The following is a 20,285-nucleotide window of genomic DNA, read 5'->3' as shown; positions in this document are numbered from 1 at the left end:
GCTTGCAGAATTTCATGGACAGAGGAGCCTGGCAGGCTACAGTCCATGGGGTTTCAGTTCTACTAAAAATTATTTGTGATCCCTTATATATTTCTCTGGGCTTCCCTAGTAGCTCAGATGGTAAAGCATCTTCCTGCAATGCAGGAGACCTGGGTTTGTTCCCTGGGTCAGGAAGATCCCCTGGAGAAGGAAATGGAAACCCACTAAAGTTCAGTTCTCTCAACACTCAATATTATTCTTTATACCCTACCAAACTGTATCGAATCTTCTGTCACCAAGAAAAGATTAGATTAGTATAAGAGTTCTGTAGAAATGATGCTTTTGAACGGTGGTGTTGGAGAAGACTCTTGCGAGTTCCTTGGGCTGCAAGGAGATGAAACCAGTCAATCTAAAGGAAATCAGTCCTGAATATTCAATGGAAGGACTGATGCTTAAGCTGAAGCTCCATTTGGCCACCTGATGCGAAAAATTGACTCATTGGAAAAGACCCTGTTGCTGAGCAAGACCGAAGGCAGAGGAAGAAGAGGACAACAGAGGATGAGATGGTCAGATGGCATCATCGACTCAATGGACATGAGTTTGAGCAAGCTCTGGGAGCTGGTGACGGACAGGCAACCCTGATGTGCTGCGGTCCCTGGGGTCACAGAGTCAGAAATGACTGAGTGACTGAACTGAACTGAACTGAACTGACTATAGAAAGGATCAAGTGAAAAGAAATATAAACGATTTCAGACGGAATTTATTCCAAACTTAAGCTTTGATGGATAAATGGTTACCTAGAATAGTGCCTAATGCATAGTAGGTGCTCAAGAATTTGTTGAATGAATGAATGAAATGTGTATATCCTTGGCTGCCTGAAATCACTATTTAGTTATCCAGAATGACTCAAGGGTTTTAGATAGCTACAATGGTGTTATCCAGGATGCTGGGATGTATGAACACATCTCCCAGCATCCTGGATAAATGAAACTTTCTGGCCCTTATTTTATTTATATATGTGTATATATATATGTATATATATATATATACACACACACATACACCAGCTGAGCCACCAAGGAGGCCCTATATATATATATATATTTCTAAATATATATATTTATATAAATTTATAATAAATTTCTAAATATATATATTTATATAAATATATAATAAATTTCTAAATTTATATATAATTTCTAAATGTATATATATATTTCTAACTTTCTAATATATATATATATATATATATATAAAAAAATATAAATTTCTATCTCTATTACTCTCTTCCTTGCCTACATCTTTGGTCTTCAAAGCCACATTAGGAGGTAAAGATTGTCAGTGTACAAGAAAACATACACAGGGATATGTCTACCTAGAGGAAGACACTGAGATTCCAGTAAGAGTTTTTCACAACTTTGTTATCTACTGAATAGAGTACCTTTTGTGTAATTTTCAGTGACATCAGACTTTCTTAAAGGAGTGAGCTTATGTGACGACCTTCTTCCTGGCACTGAAGATGAATGTGGCTGTGCAGAATACAGAGATGATAGAAGGTGAGTAAAGCCCTTGACTTTGATTCACGAGATGGGGAAAATTTGCTCAGAGAATGGAACACATCAGAGAACAGACCTCGGAGTCCCAGGCTCGGAAGAGACTGCCCAGTGGTTGAGCAAACAGCAGAGTTTTATTAGGCAGAATTTGCTTCACAGAGTAAGAGAAGAGAGAAGGGATTCAAAGAGAAAGAGTGAAATCAGGTTTTAAACTTTTATACAAATACTGTGTCAGGCTTGAAGCACAGTGGAGAGTTTAGAAAACTAAACCAAAATAGAAGCAATGTCTATCTAACAAAAATGCCAGAATGTTCTTAAGTCATCTGCAAAGCCCATTCAAGAGAGGAGAGAGGTCTTTGCAAGAAAAGACAGCAATCCCTGAATGGGTTCCTGGTCTATGACCATGCGAAGCTTAGAAAATACACCAAAATATTGAACTTGCATGATTGTGTTGAATTAAAAACTTGTTAAATGATTCAAACATCTTATGACAAGTGAACACGAATCCAAAGAAACAAAATTCCATTAACTCAATGCAATTTTGAATCAGCAGATATTAAGATTCAATTTAAGAATTAAAGATTTTGTAATAGCCTCTAGCAAGAAGATAAGGGCTTTCCTGGGGCTGGATTCAGCCTTCCCCGATATCCACAGCTGCTGAATAGCTTCCTCTGCCAGGTCTATTCCCCATCTCTCTAAACCCCATCTCACTAAACCCCATCTCACTGCTGAGACCCAACAGGCTCACTCCCAGGTTGACAGTGATGCTGGCAAAGCCACAACTGGTGGTTCGTCTTCTCAACAATGTAAGTAATATCACACAAACTAAATTATGGCAACATTGAAAGGACAAACAAAAAAATGCAAACCACCCACAATCCCACAAATTTAATATAATATGACTTTCATTTATTTATGTTCTGGCCTTTATTATGTTAATATATACATTTCCATCATTTCAAATCTAGCATATGTATGTATGATTACATTGTGCTGTTTTTCAAGAGTGTAAATTTTTTTCATGTTCCCTAGTTTTCACAATTGCTGTTTTTTCTATATTGAGATGCATGATTTTCCACTGAAGTATTAATCCTAATTGATTTAACCACTTCCCTACTGTGAAACATTTTGGTTCTTTCCAACTGTGTTTATTCATTTGGAAAACATGAAGTGCCTTTTATGTGGTAAACATGGCAGTAAACATTAGAGACATAAATAATCCTTGCTCTTGACAAATTCAGGAGGAAAGAAATACAGTCACTGAAGGGGAGACCTGGGACTACACTGCCTGGATCCAGAGCTCCCATGGCATTGGTCCTGCAGCCCAGCTCACCTCTCCTTCTACCTAATCTGCCTCCTCCCACTCCCTTCCACAGGTGTCAACCCCGAGTACACCCTGACGAATCCCTTCAACACTAAACTCTGTCTCAGAGTCTGCTTTCTGAATACACCAACTGGTGAAACACCATAAGAGAAAGATGAGGTTGCCAGACCCTTGGGTAGAATTGGAATGTGAATCTCACATCAGGCATCAAAAGACCTGGTTCAAGTCCCAGATCAGCCACGGAGAGGCAGTGTGATCATTTTTTGTTTGTTTGTTTGTTTGTTTTTAATTATTTAGTTTAATTGGAGGCTAATTACTTTAAAATATTGTAGTGGTATTTGCCATAAATTGACATGAATCAGCCATAGGTGTACACGTGTTCCCCATCCTGAACCCCCTTCCCACCTCCCTCCCCCTCCCTCCCCATCCCATCCCACTGGGTCGTGCCAGTGCACCAGCCCTGAGCACTCTGTCTCATGCATTAAACCTGGATTGGCGATCTATTTCACATATGGTAATATACATGTTTCAATGCTGTTCTCTCAAATCATCCCACTCTTGCCTTCTCCCACAGAGTCCAAAAGTCTGTTCTTTACATCTGTGTCTCTTTTGCTGTCTCGCATATAGGGTCATCATTACCATCTTCCTAAATTCCATATATATGTGTTAATATACTGTATTGGTGTTTTTCTTTCTGAATTACTTCACTCTGTATAATAGGTCCCAGTTTCATCCACCTCATTAGAACTGATTCAAATGCATTCTTTTTAATAGCTGAGTAATATTCCATTGTGTATATGTACCTCAACTTTCTTATCCTTTCATCTGCTGATGGACATCTAGGTTGCTTCCATGTCCTAGCTATTGTAAACAGTGCTGCGATGAGCACTGGGGTACATGTGTTTCTTTCAATTCTGGTTTCCTCGGTGTGTATGCCCAGCAGTGGGATTCCTGGGTCGTATGGCAGTTCTGTTTCCAGTTTTTTAAGGAATCTCCACACTGTTCTCCATAGTGGCTGTACTAGTTTGCATTCCTACCAACAGTGTAAGAGGGTTCCCTTTTCTCCACACCCTCTCTAGCGTTTATGTTTGTAGACTTTTTGATAGCAGCAATTCTGACTGGCATGAGATGGTACCTCATTGTGGTTTTGATTTGCATTTCTCTGTTAATGAATGATGTTGAGCATCTTTTCATGTGTTTGTTAGCCATCTGTATGTCTTCTTTGGAGAAATGTCTGTTTAGTTCTTTGGTCCATTTTTTAATTGTGTTGTTTATTTTTCTAGTCAAGGCTATGGTTTTTCCTGTGATCATGTATGGATGTGAGAGTTGGACTGTGAAGAAGGCTGAGCGCCAAAGAATTGATGCTTTTGAACTGTGGTGTTGGAGAAGACTCTTGAGAGTCCCTTGGACTGCAAGGAGATCCAACCAGTCCATTACGAAGGAGATCAGCCCTGGGATTTCTTTGGAAGGAATGATGCTAAAGCTGAAACTCCAGTACTTTGGCCACCTCATGCGAAGAGTTGACTCATTGGAAAAGACTCTGATGCTGGGAGGGATTGGGGGCAAGAGGAGAAGGGGATGACAGAGGATGAGATGGCTGAATGGCATCACTGACTTGATGGACATGAGTCTCAGTGAACTCCAGGAGTTGGTGAGGGACAGGAAGGCCTGGTGTGCTGCGATTCATGGGGTTGCAAAGAGTTGGACACGACTGAGCAACTGATCCGATTTTTCTGGAATTGAGCTGTAGGAGCTGCTTGTATATTGTTGAGATTCTTTGTCAGTTGCTTCATTTGCTACTATTTTCTCCCATTCTGAAGGCTGTCTTTTCATCTTGCTTATAGTTTCCTTTGCTGTGCAGAAGCTTTTAAGTTTAATTAGGTCCCATTTGTTTATTTTTGCTTTTATTTCCATTACTCTGTGAGGTGGGTCATAGAGGATCCTGCTGTGATTTATGTCAGAGAGTGTTTTGCCTATGTTTTCCTCTAGGAGTTTTATAGTTTCTGGTCTTACATTTAGATCTTTAATCCATTTTGAGTTTATTTTTGTGTATGGTGTTAGAAAATGTTCTAGTTTCATTCTTTTACAAGTGGTTGACCAGTTTTCCCAGCACCACTTGTTAAAGAGATTGTCTTTTCTCCACTGTATAGTCTTGCCTCCTTTGTCAAAGACAAGGTGTCCATATGTGCATGGATTTATCTCTGGGCTTTCTATTTTGTTCCATTGATCTTATTTCTGTCTTTGTGCCAGTACCATATTGTTTTGATGACTGTGGCTTTGTAGTATAGCCTGAAGTCAGGCAGGTTGATTCCTCCAGTTCCATTCTTCTTTCTCAAGATTGCTTTGGCTATTCAAGGTTTTGTTTGTGTTTTTTTTGTGTGTGTGTGTTTCCATGCAAATTGTGAAATTATTCATTCTAGTTCTCTGAAAAATACCATTGGTATCTTGATAGGGTTTGCATTGAATCTATAGATTACTGTGGGTAATACACTCATTTTCACTATATTGATTCTTCCAATCCATGAACATAGTATATTTCTCCATCTATTTGTGTTATGTTTGATTTCTTTCATCAGTGTTTTATAGTTTTCTATATATAGATCTTTTGTTTCTTTACTAGATTTATTCTGAAGCATTTTATTCTTTTTGTTGCAATGGTGAATGGAATTGTTTCCTTAATTTCTCTTTCTGTTTCTCAGTGACTAGATATAAGTGCAGGATATAAAATTAACACACAGAAATCCCTTGCATTCCTATACACTAACAATGAGAACACAGAAAGACAAATTAAGGCAGTGGGATCTTAAACAAGCCTCTTACTCTCTTGAACCTCAAGTGTTGGTTAAGACAAGAGTAATTCCTCCCCATCTATCTTACACAGTTATGGTCCTGAGGACTTAACAGTAAGATAAGATGTATCCTGGGAAAACACTCTATGGAATGTAAGAGGTTCAATGATTTGTTATTCAATAGATTCTGGAGTTGTTCTTTTCTTTGCTTATTATTTAAGTTCATCCTTCTCAGCATTAAACCATTCAGATTGCTCTAGAAAAATATTCCCCTGGACTATTCTCAGAGGTGGTTATAACTAACTCTTCAAGGCTCATGTGCATGTGAATGCTCAGTTACTCAGTTGTGTCCAACTCTTTCTGAGCCCAAGGACTGTAGCCTGCCAGGCTCCTCTGCCCATGGGATTCTCCAGGCAAGAATACTGGAGTGGGCTGCCATTTCCTTCTCCAGGGGATCTCCCTGACCCAAGAATTGAATCTGCATCTCCTGTATTTTCTGCATTGGCATGCAGATTCTTTACCACTGTGCCAAGTTGGAAGCCCCTTTAAGGCTCATAAAGAGATGTAAAAAATCAAGAACTCTGAGTGACTGTCAAAGGACTCTGCAAATTTCACACAAACATTTCTATATAAGGGAATTCCCTGGCCATCCAGTGATTAAGACTCAGCACTTTCATTGCTCTGGGCCTGGGTTCAATCTCTAGTCAGGGAACTAAGATCCTGCATGATGCAGCCAAGAAATTTTTTCTACACAATATATTTTGTGACTACACACTCAGATCCTAGGCTACACAAACACCTGTAGTCTTGGATATAAATGAACTACATGAGACATAAGAGAGCTCGCAGTAGACAGGAACAGATATAAAGGACATATATGGGCCCAAGTCCTGTTAATGTATAGGAAGTTATCTGTTCAGTTCAGCCACTCAGTTGTCTCCAACTCTTTGCAACCCCATGGACTGCAGCACACCAGGATTCCCTGTCCATCACCAACTCCCAGAGCTTGCTCAAACTCATGCCCATTGAGTCAGTGATGCCATCCAATCATCTCATCCTCTGTCATCCCCTTCTCCTCCTGCCTTCAATCTTGCCCAGCATCAGGGTCTTTTCAAATGAGTCAGTTCCTTGCATCAGGTGGCCAAAGTATTGGAGCTTCAGCATCAGTCCTTCTAATGAATATTCAGAACTGATTTCCTTTAGGATTGACTGGTTTGATCTCCTTGCAGTCCAAGGGACTCTCAAGAGTCTTCTCCAACACCACAGTTAAAAGCATCAATTCTTTGGTGCTCACCTTTCTTGCTAGTCCAACTCTCACATCCATACATGACTACTGGAAAAGTCATAGCTTTGACTAGACAGACTTTCGTTGGAAAAGTAATGTCTGTGCTTTTTAATAGACTGTCTAGGTTGGTCATAACTTTAATTTCATGGCTGCAGTCACCATCTGCAGTGATTTGGGAACCCAAGAAAATAAAGTCTGTCACTGTTTGCATTGTTTCCCCATATAGGAAGTTATAGTACAATGATTTTATGGGGAGGGGGTTATATTGCTGATGTGTCAGCCCATCCTGGGCTTCCCAGGTGATGCAGTGGTAAAAATCTGCCTGCCAATGCAGGAGACACAGGTTTGATCCCTGGGTCAGGAAGATCCCCTGGAGGAGAGCTTGGCAGCCCACTCCAGTTTTCTTGCCTGGGAAATACCATGGACAGAGGAGCCCGGCAGGCTACAGGCCATGGGGTCGCAAAGAGTCAGACATGACTGAGTGAGCACACACACACACAGCTCATCCTGGCTAGAGAACTTTGTAAGTACAACTTGGTTCACTTTTCTTCCTGTCATTGAAGCTTCTTCATAAGTAGGAATCTCATCAGAGAGATAGTAACTCAGCTGGAAATCAGGACAATGATGGACTTTTGGATTTACAGTGGAAGGAGAGACTGACGATGCAGAGACTGCATGTAGTGGGGTCGGACCTAGAGACTGTCATACAAAGTGAAGTAAATCAGAAAGAAAAACAAATATCATATATTAATGCATATAAGAGGAATCTAGAAAAATGGTATAGATGATCTTATTTGCCAAGCAGAAGTGGAGACACAGTTGTAGAGGACAAATATATGGATACCAAGGGGAAAAGGAGGGGTGGGAGGAATTGGGAGATTGGGACTGATATATATACAGTATTGACATTATGCATAAAACAGATAGCTAGTAAGAACCTACTGTACAGCACAGGGATCTCTGCTTGATGCTGTGAGGTGACCTAAATGGGAAGGAAATCCAAAAAAGAGGCGATATATGTTTACACATAGCTGATTCACTTTGCTGTATGATAGAAATTAACACAAAATTGTAAAGCAACTATACTCCAATAAAACTAATTTTTAAAAAAAAACAAAACAAAGCAAAACAAAAGCCTACTCTTGGAAATGAAACTGCTCTGTCAACATCAGCAAACAAAAGTGAACAAATTATCCTTGATTTCCCCCAAAATATTAACAAATAATTAACAAAGAAAGTGGAGTCCACTTGATAGTAAATAGAATAAGATCTAGGCTAAACAAAGAAAATGCAAAAAAGCAAAGTGTTTTAAGTTTCTCTTCTCTACCCTTCTCTGTTTCTCTCCTTTCTCTGACTCTTTAGATCTACCAAACTTTGCACAGATTTCTTCTCTTGCAGTCCCTTGGTCTCCCAAGCTCCTCACCCTAATTTGGCTCTCCATGACTCAGAATCCTTATTTTACCTCCAACCATCAATCCAAGGTATGTACTATTTCTCCACTTATAACCCCAATAGTCAGTGGGTTCTTACGCCCTTGGGTTTTAAAGGGTAACTAGCTAATCCAGAGGCTACCCAGGTGGCATGCTGGTAAAGAATCTGCCTGCCAATGCAGGAGAGGCAGGTTCAATCCCTGGGTCGGGAAGATCCCCTGCAGGAGGAGATGGCAACCCACTCCAGTATTCTTGCCTGGAGAATCCCATGGACAGAGGAGGTTGGCAGGCTACACAGTCCATGGGGTTGTAAAGAGTTGGACACGACTGAGCTACTGAGCACACAGTTAATCCAGAGGCTAACATAGTATTACAGAAAAGAGTCTTGTAGGGATGGGCTACTCCCAGATAACATGTAAAAAATGCATGTTACTAATAACCTCCTAAAGACAAGTGGTCTGTGGGAACCATTTTTCCCATGAGAGAGTCTAATGATGGACACTCACACTTGACAGCTAAGAAGGGCCAGGCTCCATCTGCCTGGGGTGCACAGATAACTGCAGCCAGAATGACCACTCTCACCCCAATCAGAGGAGGTTCCTCCCAGCCCTGATCTCTTGACATCAAGGCCCTCTACCTCCAGTTTCCTTCCTTCAGAGTTCTGGGAACATTGATGCTATCTCACCAAAAGCCTTTCTGATTCCCTTAATTCCCTCAGTCTGAGAGTACACTTGGCTTCAGAACAGAGAGGATTGAAATGTCTGTCAATGATGATCTCCTCTGATCTGGCAATCCTGAAGGATAAATGTGCCAAAATGAGACAATTAAAGGAGCAGTGTCCTGTGCATAAGAAAGAACTATGATGTATTAAAGTACAGAGTGCCACCCAAATGATAAGGAGTAGGTACCCAGACATGCTGTCAGTATTTTCACTTTAATATTTACAAAGAAAAAAAATCATGAAGCTTTAAAATTCCTCCAGTGAAAAGAATCTTAAACCAACAAACAAAAAAAAACAGACTGGATATATATAGGGACTTCAAAGGTGGCTCAATAGTAAAGAATCTGCCTGCCAGTGCGGAGACATGGACTTGATCCCTGGGTCAGGAAGATCCTCTGGCTGAGGAAATGGCAACCCACTCCAGTATTCTTGCCTGGAGAATCCCATGGACAGAGGAGCCTGGTGGGCTACAGTCCATGGGGTCACAAAGAGTTGGACAAGATTGAGCATGCACGAATGTATAACTAATTCACTGAACTGCACTCTTGAAGCTAACAAGGCATTGTAATTCAGCTATACTCTAATAAAATGTTTAAAAGAAAAAAAAATTCCCCCAGCAGAATCATTCTGCATTTCCTGAGGTAGAGGCTGTGAAAACAGAGTGAGATTGCCAAGGGTATCTGGGGAGGCTGATCAGCAGTGACAGTAAACAGCAGTTTCCTGTGAGAAGCACAGCTGGCATTTAGACAGGGCGGGAAGAGCAGAAACCGAGCAAAGCGGATGGCGGGAAGTGAACCACGATGAATGGAGAAGCCAAGCCATGATAGTAAGCGGTAAAGTACCGAAGAAGACCTCAGCAAATGCCACTGCTCACAACACACACCTGCCACCATCTCCTGATCTCAGGACACCTGAAGCATAACCCCCCACACAGCAACCCTTCCTTTATTCTTATAAATTGGCAACAGGCCCACATCACTGATGTTGCACCAAAGTCCTGACTATACAAAATAACTAGAGACAAATCATTCACTCATTTGGTGAAGCGAATGGAATGGACAGTGGGGACAGGGACAAGACAGATTTCATCAACTTCCACACATTCCAGAATGACCTTTATGCTTGCAGGGCTTCCCAGGTGGCCCAGTGGTAAAGAATCCACTTGCCAATGCAGGAGATGCAAGAGATGTGTTTGATCCCTGGGTCGGGAGGATACCCTGGAGTAGGAAATGGCAACCCACTCCAGTATTCTGGCTGGAAAAATCCCATGGATAGAGGAGCCTGGAGGGCTATAGTCCACGGGGTCACAAAGAGTTGGACACGCCTGAACAACTAAACACATTTTATGTCTGCCTTTCACTTGGATGTTAAGACATGTATGTGGTTGAAAGAGACTTTTATTCCTCTTGTTAACATATTCAGGTAGCTGTGTTTCACACGATTAATATACAGGTATATGATTTAAATTTGGTCAATTTTGCTTATTTTTGTTTTGCCTTTTTATCAACCTCTCTCTATTTCTTTCCCTCCTTCCTTATCCCAGAGCAGCCACTTTTCTACACTTTGTTTGACATTTCCAAAATTTTATTTTATTTAGTCATTTATTTATTTCAGATTCCACATATAAATGATATCATGTGGCATTTTTCTTTCTCTTTCTGGCATATTTCACTTAGCATCATGTCCTCAGGGTCCATTCATTTGTCACAAATAAGAGCATATCCTTCTCTGTTATATTATTCTGTCTGAATCACAGTCAATTGTATTTACAGACCTTTCATGACTTATGATAGGGTTATGCCCCATAAACCCACTGTATGCTGAAAATATCATAAGCTGAAAATGTATCTGATACCCCTAACCTACTGAACTGGAGAAGGCAATGGCACTCCATTCCAGTACTCTTGCTTGGAAAATCCCATGGAACGAGGAGCCTGTTAGGCCGCAATCCATGGGGTCGCTAAGAGTCGGACACAACTGGGCAACTTCACTTTCACTTTTCACTCTGATGCATTGGAGAAGGAAATGGCAACCCACTCCAGTGTTCTTGCCTGGAGAATCCCAGGGACGGGGGAGCCTGGTGGGCTGCCGTCTATGGGGTCGCACAGAGTCGGACACGACTGAAGTGACTTAGCATAGCACAGCAACCTACTTAACAATGTAGCTTAGCCCAGTCTACTTTCAATCTTCTCAGGACACTTAACATTAGACTACAGTTGGGCAAAACCATCTAACACAAAGCCTATTTCACACACAAAAAAGTGTTGAATATTTCATGTCATGTATTGAATTCTGTACTGAAAGTGAAGAACAGAATGGTTGTTAAGGGTATGGAATGGCAACAGGAGTGTCAGCTGTGCAGTCACGTGTTCCTCTGGCTGACTGGGAGCCAGGCTCCCAGAACCACACGAGAGAATAGCGTAGCATGTTGTCACTAGCCCAGGAAAAGATCAAAATCCAAAGTACAGTTTCTACAGAATGCATATCATTCTTGCACCAACATAAAGTCAGAAATCATAAGTCAGACTGTCATAAGTTGGAGATCGTCCATGTATACATCGCACCGTCTTTATTCATTCTTCTGTGGATGGACACTTGGGTTGATTCCACGTCTTGGCTATTGTAAACAGTGCTCCTGTGAACGTGAAAGTGCAGCCATCTCTCTGGAACTCTGTTTTCGTTTACTTTGGATGTATACCCAGACGTGGGATTGCTGGATCAAATGGTAATTCTATTTTTAAATTTTTGAGGAACCTCCAAACTGTTTTCCTTAGAGGCTAAAACCATTTACGTTCCCACCAACACTGCACAAGGGTTCCCTTTCCTCCCTGCACCCTTGCCAATGCTTGTTATCTCTTGTCTTTTTTATTTTTCATTTTTTATTGGAATATAGTTGCTTTACAATGCTGTGTTAGTTGCTACTGTACAGCAAAGTTAATCAGCTACAATGTGTACATATATCTCCTCTTTTTTGGATTTCCTTTCCATTTAGGTCATCACAGAGTATTGCGTAGAGTTCCCTATGCTATTCAGTAGGTTCTTATCAGTTATCTGTTTATATAGTAGTATATGTATGTGAGTCCCAATCTCCCAATTCATCTCACCCCCTCTTCCCCTCTTGGTGTCCATACATTTATTCTCTACCTCTATGCCTCTATTTCTGCATTGCAAATAGGTTCATCGGTCTTGTCGTTTTGATGATAGCTATTCTGACATGTGTGAGGTGATGTATCAACGTAGTTTTGATGTGCAATTCCCTGATGATTAAGAAAGTGGAAACCTTTCCATGTACCTTCTGATCATTTATGTGTCTTCTCTAGAAGAATGCTTGTTCAGTTCCTCTGCCCATTTTTAAATTGAATTGTTTGTTTTTTTTTTGCTTTGAGTTGTATATGTTTTTTTATATATTTTAAATATTAACCCCTTAGCAGATATATGAGTTGCAAATATTTTCTCCCATTCCCTAGGTTGCATGTTCTTTCATTTTGTTGATGTGCAGAGGCTTTTTAGTTTGATGTATTCCCACTGCTTAATTTTTGCTTTTGGTGTCAAATATAAAGAGAAAGTCACTGCCAAGACCAAAGCCAAAGAGCTTACCCTCTACGTTTTCATGTAGATCAGTTCTGTCAACTTTGGTCAGTTATAAAGAAACTTTATTCCTGAATGACTTGTTCATTGAGTTGTCACTGTGAAAAGAAAACAATATTAAAATACAGACTTAGAAACACAAAAACTATAACAAGTTTTGCAAGGTTGGAGTGCTACTCACTTTTGCTTAATATCAGGTTGTCAAAATTAATAATCATCACTGCAAGAAAGAAATAATTTATTTTTTCATAGCCTTGACTAAAGATTCAATTTTCACAAGGTGGAGAAAAATTGTATGATTTTTTTTGAGATGAAGAGTTTATTCAATTTGCTTCAAGGCCATTACATAACTGCTTATTTTGGTTAGCATAATATTTTGTTGTGCAATTAATGCTATTAATTTATACCATCAAATTGTATGATTTTTAGCAATTTTCCCCTTAGTATCTGAATAATCTTTTTATAATTAAGGAACAAAATTTTTTAAAAAAGAAACATTTAAAAGAAAAGTTCAATTGTGTCAATGTACCTAATGGATATTTTAAAATAAACCAGATTATATTGGATTGGGCTTCCTCTCCTAATAACTGACCCAGAAAAGAAGTTAATTTCTTGGAATGTAAAGTAGGACTATTTCCTTGTATTTGTCTGTTAGTCAAATATCTTAAATCCAAACTTATAATGGGTATATATAATACATCTGGCATTAAATTGTTTTAAAAATTAAATATGTTATTTCTCTGACCCAACAGCTATTACTGAATACTACAGAAATGTCTGTAATTGTGTTTGTATGCACAGTTATAATGGTTTCTGAAATATGATTTAAAAATCAATACCTAAAAGTATTTTAAATGCATACTTGGGCATTATTCATCCTAGAGGCATGCACATTTTATTTTCTAGAAAAATCAAAGACATATTTTGTCAAACCAAAAACTGTATTTTCAATATGGTCTATATGATTTGATTGTGCAGGGACAATACTTAGATTTAACCAACTTAAAGGATGAACCTAAAAGATGAAAGAATATTAAACTTGAATATTATTTCCCTGATGGCTCAGTTGGTAAAGAACCCACCTGCTCATGCAGGAGACACAAGAGACACGAGTTTGATCCCTGGGTCAGGAAGATCCCCTGGAGAAGGAAATGGCAACCCACTTCAGTGTTCTTGCCTGGAAAATTCCATGGACAGAAGAGCCTTATGGGTTACAGTTTATAGGGTTGCAAAGAGTTGGACAAGACTGAGTGTGTGTGTGCACATGTGCACGCATGCACGCACACACACACAGAGGAGATGAACTAAAGGATGAAAGAATATTAAACTTGAACAGCATAAACATAGATTTTCTGCAGCTAAATTCTGTGTTTTAGTAATACGTAGCTACCACAACCACTGACTAATGATTAAGGTAAAAATTAACTGTAAGTTTCTTTTATCCTAACATTTCTTTTAAAGTATAAGAAAAAGACCATTTATATTATTTATGAGCTTAGTATTATTTTCCATTGATTATATAATGCTTATTTCATTTTTCTAATGTATGTTTGGAAAAACAAGATAACAATATTGTAGGGAGTACATTAATGAAGAGCAATTACTAAATAACAAATCAACAACATTTATAACAAATATAAAGTAATTGCTAGGGTTTTTAGGTCCTTAGGAATTTTTGAATATTGAAAGAGCAAACAGATATAAATATATTTTGCTTTAGTTTAGGTTTGTAATTTTTCTTCCCATGTTTACTTTTAGGGAAATTAAGACACATTTTTATGGAAAAAAATTTACTCTATGATTACATATTACTTCAAGATTTTTAAATTCATGCTCTATAAATAGACTGTAATCAAACTAATTAATAATACTACATTAACCTGGTTCATACAAATCAGGCTACAGTTGATACAACACTCATTACTATTCATCTTTAGTTTATATATAATTGAGTTGATTTGTTTCCAAACAAAAATATATTGAGAATATAATTTTTATTTATAATAATTAAGTGTGCAAATCCACCAAAATTATATATTTTGCTAATCCTTTGGCACTTGAGAATCTATAATTTGGGTAACTTTTCAGCACATGCCTGAAAATTCTAAATTTACAATATATTGTAGTTTTAGTTGCCATTGAATAGTGACCTCAAATTGGAAGCTTTAACTGTTAAATACTCAGAGCTTCTTACTTCAGACCTTGGTAGATGTTGGTTTGAAAAGACTTTGAGAGAAATACGTTACTTAGAAACATATAGTCTAGGGTGGAAATGAAATACATAAAAGATTTCACAAGAAATTCTGATGTCTGCAGGCAGACCCAAGGACACGTCCGCTGAACCACACCTGACCCACAGAGTGGCAGAGGGTGAGCTGTGTGCAAGATGGAAGCTGAGAATAATTCTGCAAATGTGCTGAAAACAATCCAGATCCTCTCAGTACAGTCTCTCAATCTCCACATTCCAACTCAGGTGGGAATCTCCCTCCCCTTGTCCATTCCCATCCCTCAAGCTGTAATTTACACTTCTGTCTTCAAGGTGGCTGCTGAGTATAGTTTCACCTGATTTCATTTCAATAAGGGAGACGCTCTCTGAAGTAAGGGAGACGCTTGCTGTCGGGGATTTCCAGACTCTGCGCAGGGGTAGAGGTGGATCTGCCCTGATCGTCGCATTTCCAGGCCCTTGCAGGTGGCCAGTCTTCACGTGAGCCCTCCACGCTGTCTAGTTAACAAGTGTCCATCTGGTTTTTTTAATTTATTATTTATTTATTTGTGGCTGCACTGGGTCTTTATTGGGCTTCCCAGGTGGTGCTAGTGGTAAAGAACCCATCTGCCCGTGCAAGTAGACATAAGTGACGCAGGTTCGATCTCTGGGCTGGGAAGATCCCCTGGAGGAGGGCATGGCCACCTACTCCAGTATTCTTGTCTGGAGAATCCCATGGACAGAGGAGTCTGGCAGGCTAGGGTTGCAAAGAGTCAGATGTGACTGAGCAGCACAGCAGCAGCAGCAGCGTCTTTCTTGCTGTGCAGGCTTTCTCTAGTTGCAGTGAGCAAGAGTTACTCTCTAGTTATGGTGCATAGGGCTTCTCATTTCAGTGGCTTCTGTTGTTGCAGAGCATGGGCTCTACGTTCTCAGGCTTCAGTGGCTGCAGTGCTTGAGCTCAGTAGCTGTGACATAATGGCTTAGTTAGGTCTAAGCAACTAAGTGGAGCTCAGTTGCTCCGTTGCATGTGGGATCTTCCTGGACCAGGAATCGAACCTGTGTCCTATGCATTGGCAGGTGGATTCTCAACCACTGGACCACCAGGGAGGTCCCAGCATCCATGTGATTTTTAAATCACACTGAGGGTTGCAGAACACAAGGCCTCAGGAACCAACCTAAAACTGAAAACATTGCAGTTGTTAGTTATATATAGTGTAACATACACATGGTTCTTCCAGTAGTCAGGTGTCTTTTAACCTGATAAAAGCAGTGAAGTGCTAGCTGGAAACGAGAACCAAATCTGCAGAACTAGCTTAGGTGATTCAAATCTTCCAGAAAACACTTACCCTGAACCGGTCCTGAGACAGCCCTCCATCTATTGCAGTCACCACCAATGTCAGAGCTCCTCTAGTTCATTTCATAACTAGACCTACATCCTTTGAAAGGAGTAACATGATTGTTTCCATGTTAAGTGGTCAAAGACAACCTGGCTATAGTAGTTTTTAAAAGAAATCAAAAAGAGAGAGTTAAGAAGTAAAAAGGATGAGTTCATTTTTTGAGACAAGTTTAGCTACATCAAAAAATGCTTCAAGTCAATTTAAAAAGGAACGATTTCACTGTCAATCTTCTCCATATGCCTCCTTTGGGTTTTGTTTTATTATCATTTGAAGGTAACTAGAATTGCAAACATCAGCTTCTCTGAATAATCACTAAGATGTCTTCCAAAAGAAAGTCAAGGGCTATAATCCTAGTCTAAATTTTTGGATGGCTTCCCAGTTAAATGTCAAAACAGTAGCTTCCTTTGGGATAGCTATTCCTTTTTATTGTACTGAAGAGCCCTTTTAGTGGCTTGTTCTGAATAATTACATATCATGCTTGACTTTCCCTTTACATAATATGAAAATTTTTTATTTCCTTATTCTCTATGGTAACAGCCAAGTTGCTTCAAGCCTGTTTCTTTTCTCTCAAGTACAAAGCTATTTTCCTGGAAGTGGAGGTGGGGGATCTGTCATACACGCAGGCAGAGAACGTTGGAGCAGTTTAGATGAACAGAAACACGCACCCCGTCTGCACTTCATCTGCGTCAAGTTGGCCTGCCAGGGACTTCCGAGGTGCTGTTTACTCAGCATAGAGTGCTCTTCCCTCCTTCCCATCCTCAGACTACTGTTCGTCACTCATCTGTCACTGTCAGCTCAGAATCCGTCCCTATCATGATGACCTTCCCCTGATCATCCAGACAGGATCCTGTGCTCTTTTCTCAGCTAGGGAAAGGATGTGCTTAGTCATTCAGTCGTGTCTGACTCTGTGACCCCCATGGACTGTAGCCCGCCAGGCTCCTCTGTCCATGGGATTTCCCAGGCAAGAATATCGGAATGGGTTGCCATTCCGTTCTGCAGGGGATCTTGCCAACCCAGGGATCGAATCTAAGTCTCCTGCATTGGCAGGTGGATTCTTTTACCATTGTGCCACCTGGGAAGCCCAAGGAATGGGTCCCCACTGTGAACTTTTAAAAGTATGCAATAAACGGTAGCATTAATTTTGATTTTTTTTAATTCACAATTTTCACAATACCTACAAAATTGTTCTTTTTCATGGGGTTACCAACGTTTGTAGTCACCGTCTGCATGTATCCTTTCCTGAAATATTGTCATAAGATATATTAATTTTCCTAGAACAGAAAGGGGGACCCCTGGCTAGCTGATTGGACACACCAGCATTGAGCGGACCACTCAGCAGGGGAACATGCTGGCTTCCTCTGTCTTTTGTTGTTGTTGTTGTATTTTGTATTTATTTTTTAATCGGAGGAAAATTGGTTTACAATGTTGTGTTGGTTTCTGTTGTACAGCAACATGAATCAGTCATATACATGTTCCCTCCCTCTTTGATTGGCTTTTCTCCCATAGAAGCAGGTCGCATCAATATCCCAAGGGCAGAGGCAGTCACTGTCCCAGTAGCTCTCTGCCAAGTGACCTGGAACGAAGGAAGGCTGCTTAGAAGGCTGCTGAGCCACAGCTTGGGGGCAGATGATGGCTGACAACCCCCTGAACCCCTCCAATGGCACCTCTTCCCTCCTCTTGAGGACTACTCCCACACTCTGTTTGTTCCATGTGGTCCAGTTAAGTCAGTTGTGTTAGTGTTAGCTGCTGTGTCGTGTCTGACTCCTTGAGGCGCTATGAACTGTAACCCGCCAGGCTCCTCTGTCCACAGGATTTCTCAGGCAAGAATACTGGAGTGGGTTGCCATTCCCTTCTCCAGGGTATCTTCCCTACCCAGGGATCGAACCCACATCGCCTGTATTTGCAGGTGAGTTCTTTACTACTGAGCCACCTGGGAAGCCCTCTGATTAAGTCAATCCTTTTGTGCGAAGCACTTTTTTTCCTAAAACTATTAGGGAAACTGTCATGTTCATCAGCTTTTTATTTTTATCAGTAAAGGATACTTATTTAGGGAGCTATCTGTCTGGGGCTGATGATATTTGATAACATTCACAAAGCAGTTTGCTTATTTTCATTATCTCATTTCTTGCAGCACATCCTAACTCCTCGGGGAGGGCAACATCTGTTCCTGCAGGGGGAATGTTTCCAGCCTTCTCATTGGTTCCCCCCAGCTTTAGACTCCAGGGAAACCAGCTCTCCCTCATTCTTGTGGACTCCCTAGATTTTTGCATGGAGATTTATGAAAAAGAGACTTGTAATGCTTCAGTGTTAATTAGATATCACAGTCTTGTGAACGATAAAAACGAGACTAAAAGGATGATCTGAAAAAAGAAAAAGAAAAGCAAAGGAGATTTAGAAAAGATTTCAAAGATTCTTTAAAACCACTAGGAAATTCTCTCTTCAGAAGGAAAAAAAAATTCTACAACAAATATGAAAATTATTCTGCTTCAAATACTTAGCTTATTTACTGTTAAAATATTAATATTGTGCCTTCCTAGACTGAGACTAACTTTTAAATTTCAGGCATTTAGATTTAGAGTTCAACTCACAGCTTATTAAAGTGTGGAATGTGATTCGCTAATATTCTTACAACTATACCCCAGAACTCCAGAGCGTACATACTATATGGCCCAATTAATTTTCAAATTTCATAAAGTATGTCAGTGCTATAAACAATTAGTGAGAAAAGAAAAATGATACCCTTTTTGATGGTAGAATGACATGGAGCACTTAAACATTCATTGAGGGCCTGTTGGGCTCCAATGGTAGGGATGGGGTGGGGAAGGGGACAGGGTAAGGATAAATGGAGATGCGAGTGGGGGGAGGGGAAATCAGGAAATTCACAAATAACAGTACCTGCTTGCAAAAGGTGTCCACAATCCCATGAGGGGAAAAGAAAAGGTGGAGGAAAAGAAAATGCTGTTGGTATGCTGACAGTTGTATCATGACAAAACATGTAGGTAGCCTCCAGTTTTCAAACTGTTGAGCCACTTTTTAAATAAAGCCTGGAATCCAGGATTATCCAGAATAGGCCCAACTAAGGAGCTAAGGGGATCAGTAGCTGTTTTTTTTTTTTTTTTTCTTTCTTTCTTTGTCCCTCTTAGGGCCTGTAATAGTCCTACTTCCTGATCAAAAAGTAGATCAACTCCAAGTGTAAAAACAGTTTCATTCTCTGCAGCTTAAAAAGCTTTCTTAGCTCAAGAGTTCAGTGATGGAGTTCTGTCCCAGCTCCACTATTCAGAATCCACGAGGTCTTGAGTGCATCCCCTCACCGCTCCACCTTCAGGAGAAACTGCAGGAAAGCCCTTTGTGTGCTAAAAGGGTAGAAGCAAAGGCCAGCTAATGGTACTATGATGCTCCAACAAGATGATGGAACTGGGTTTAGAGTAAGACCATTCACCAAAATTGCACACTATACCAGGGATAAGAAAGACCCAGAGAAATTCAAATTTTCACTTTCTGATTAAGCTGTCCCTCTTGAACTGAGTTCTGATCCACCGTGATATTTTGTCCTGGGAGTAACTGTCCAGCTTCACTTTCTGCCACACTTCCCACCCTGGGCCACATCAGCTGTCACTAAGACACCCAACTCCAGTCTCTCTTTGACTGTGCCAAGGTCCTTTCTTAGGTCTTAGTACCCAAACCTGTGAGAAGTGGACCATAACGAAGGCTGAACATTGAAGAATTGATCCTTTCAAACCGTGATGCTGCAGAAGATGCTTGAGAGTCCTTTGGACAACAAGGAGATCAAACCAGTCAATCCTAAAGGAAATCAACCCTGAATTTTCATTAGAGGGACTGATGCTGAAGCTCCAATATTTGGCCACCTGAGTCGGGAAAAGCCGACTCATTGGAAAAGACCCTAATGCTAGGAAAGATTGAGGGCAGGAGGAGAAGGGGATGACAGAGGATGAGATGGTTGGATGGCATTGCCAACTCAATGGACATGAGTTTGAGCAAATTCCGAGAGATGGTGA

Source organism: Bos mutus, chromosome 12 (assembly GCF_027580195.1).
Source record: "Bos mutus isolate GX-2022 chromosome 12, NWIPB_WYAK_1.1, whole genome shotgun sequence".
NCBI classification, from domain to species: domain Eukaryota; kingdom Metazoa; phylum Chordata; class Mammalia; order Artiodactyla; family Bovidae; genus Bos; species Bos mutus.
Note: the sequence above shows the minus strand (reverse complement) of the source record.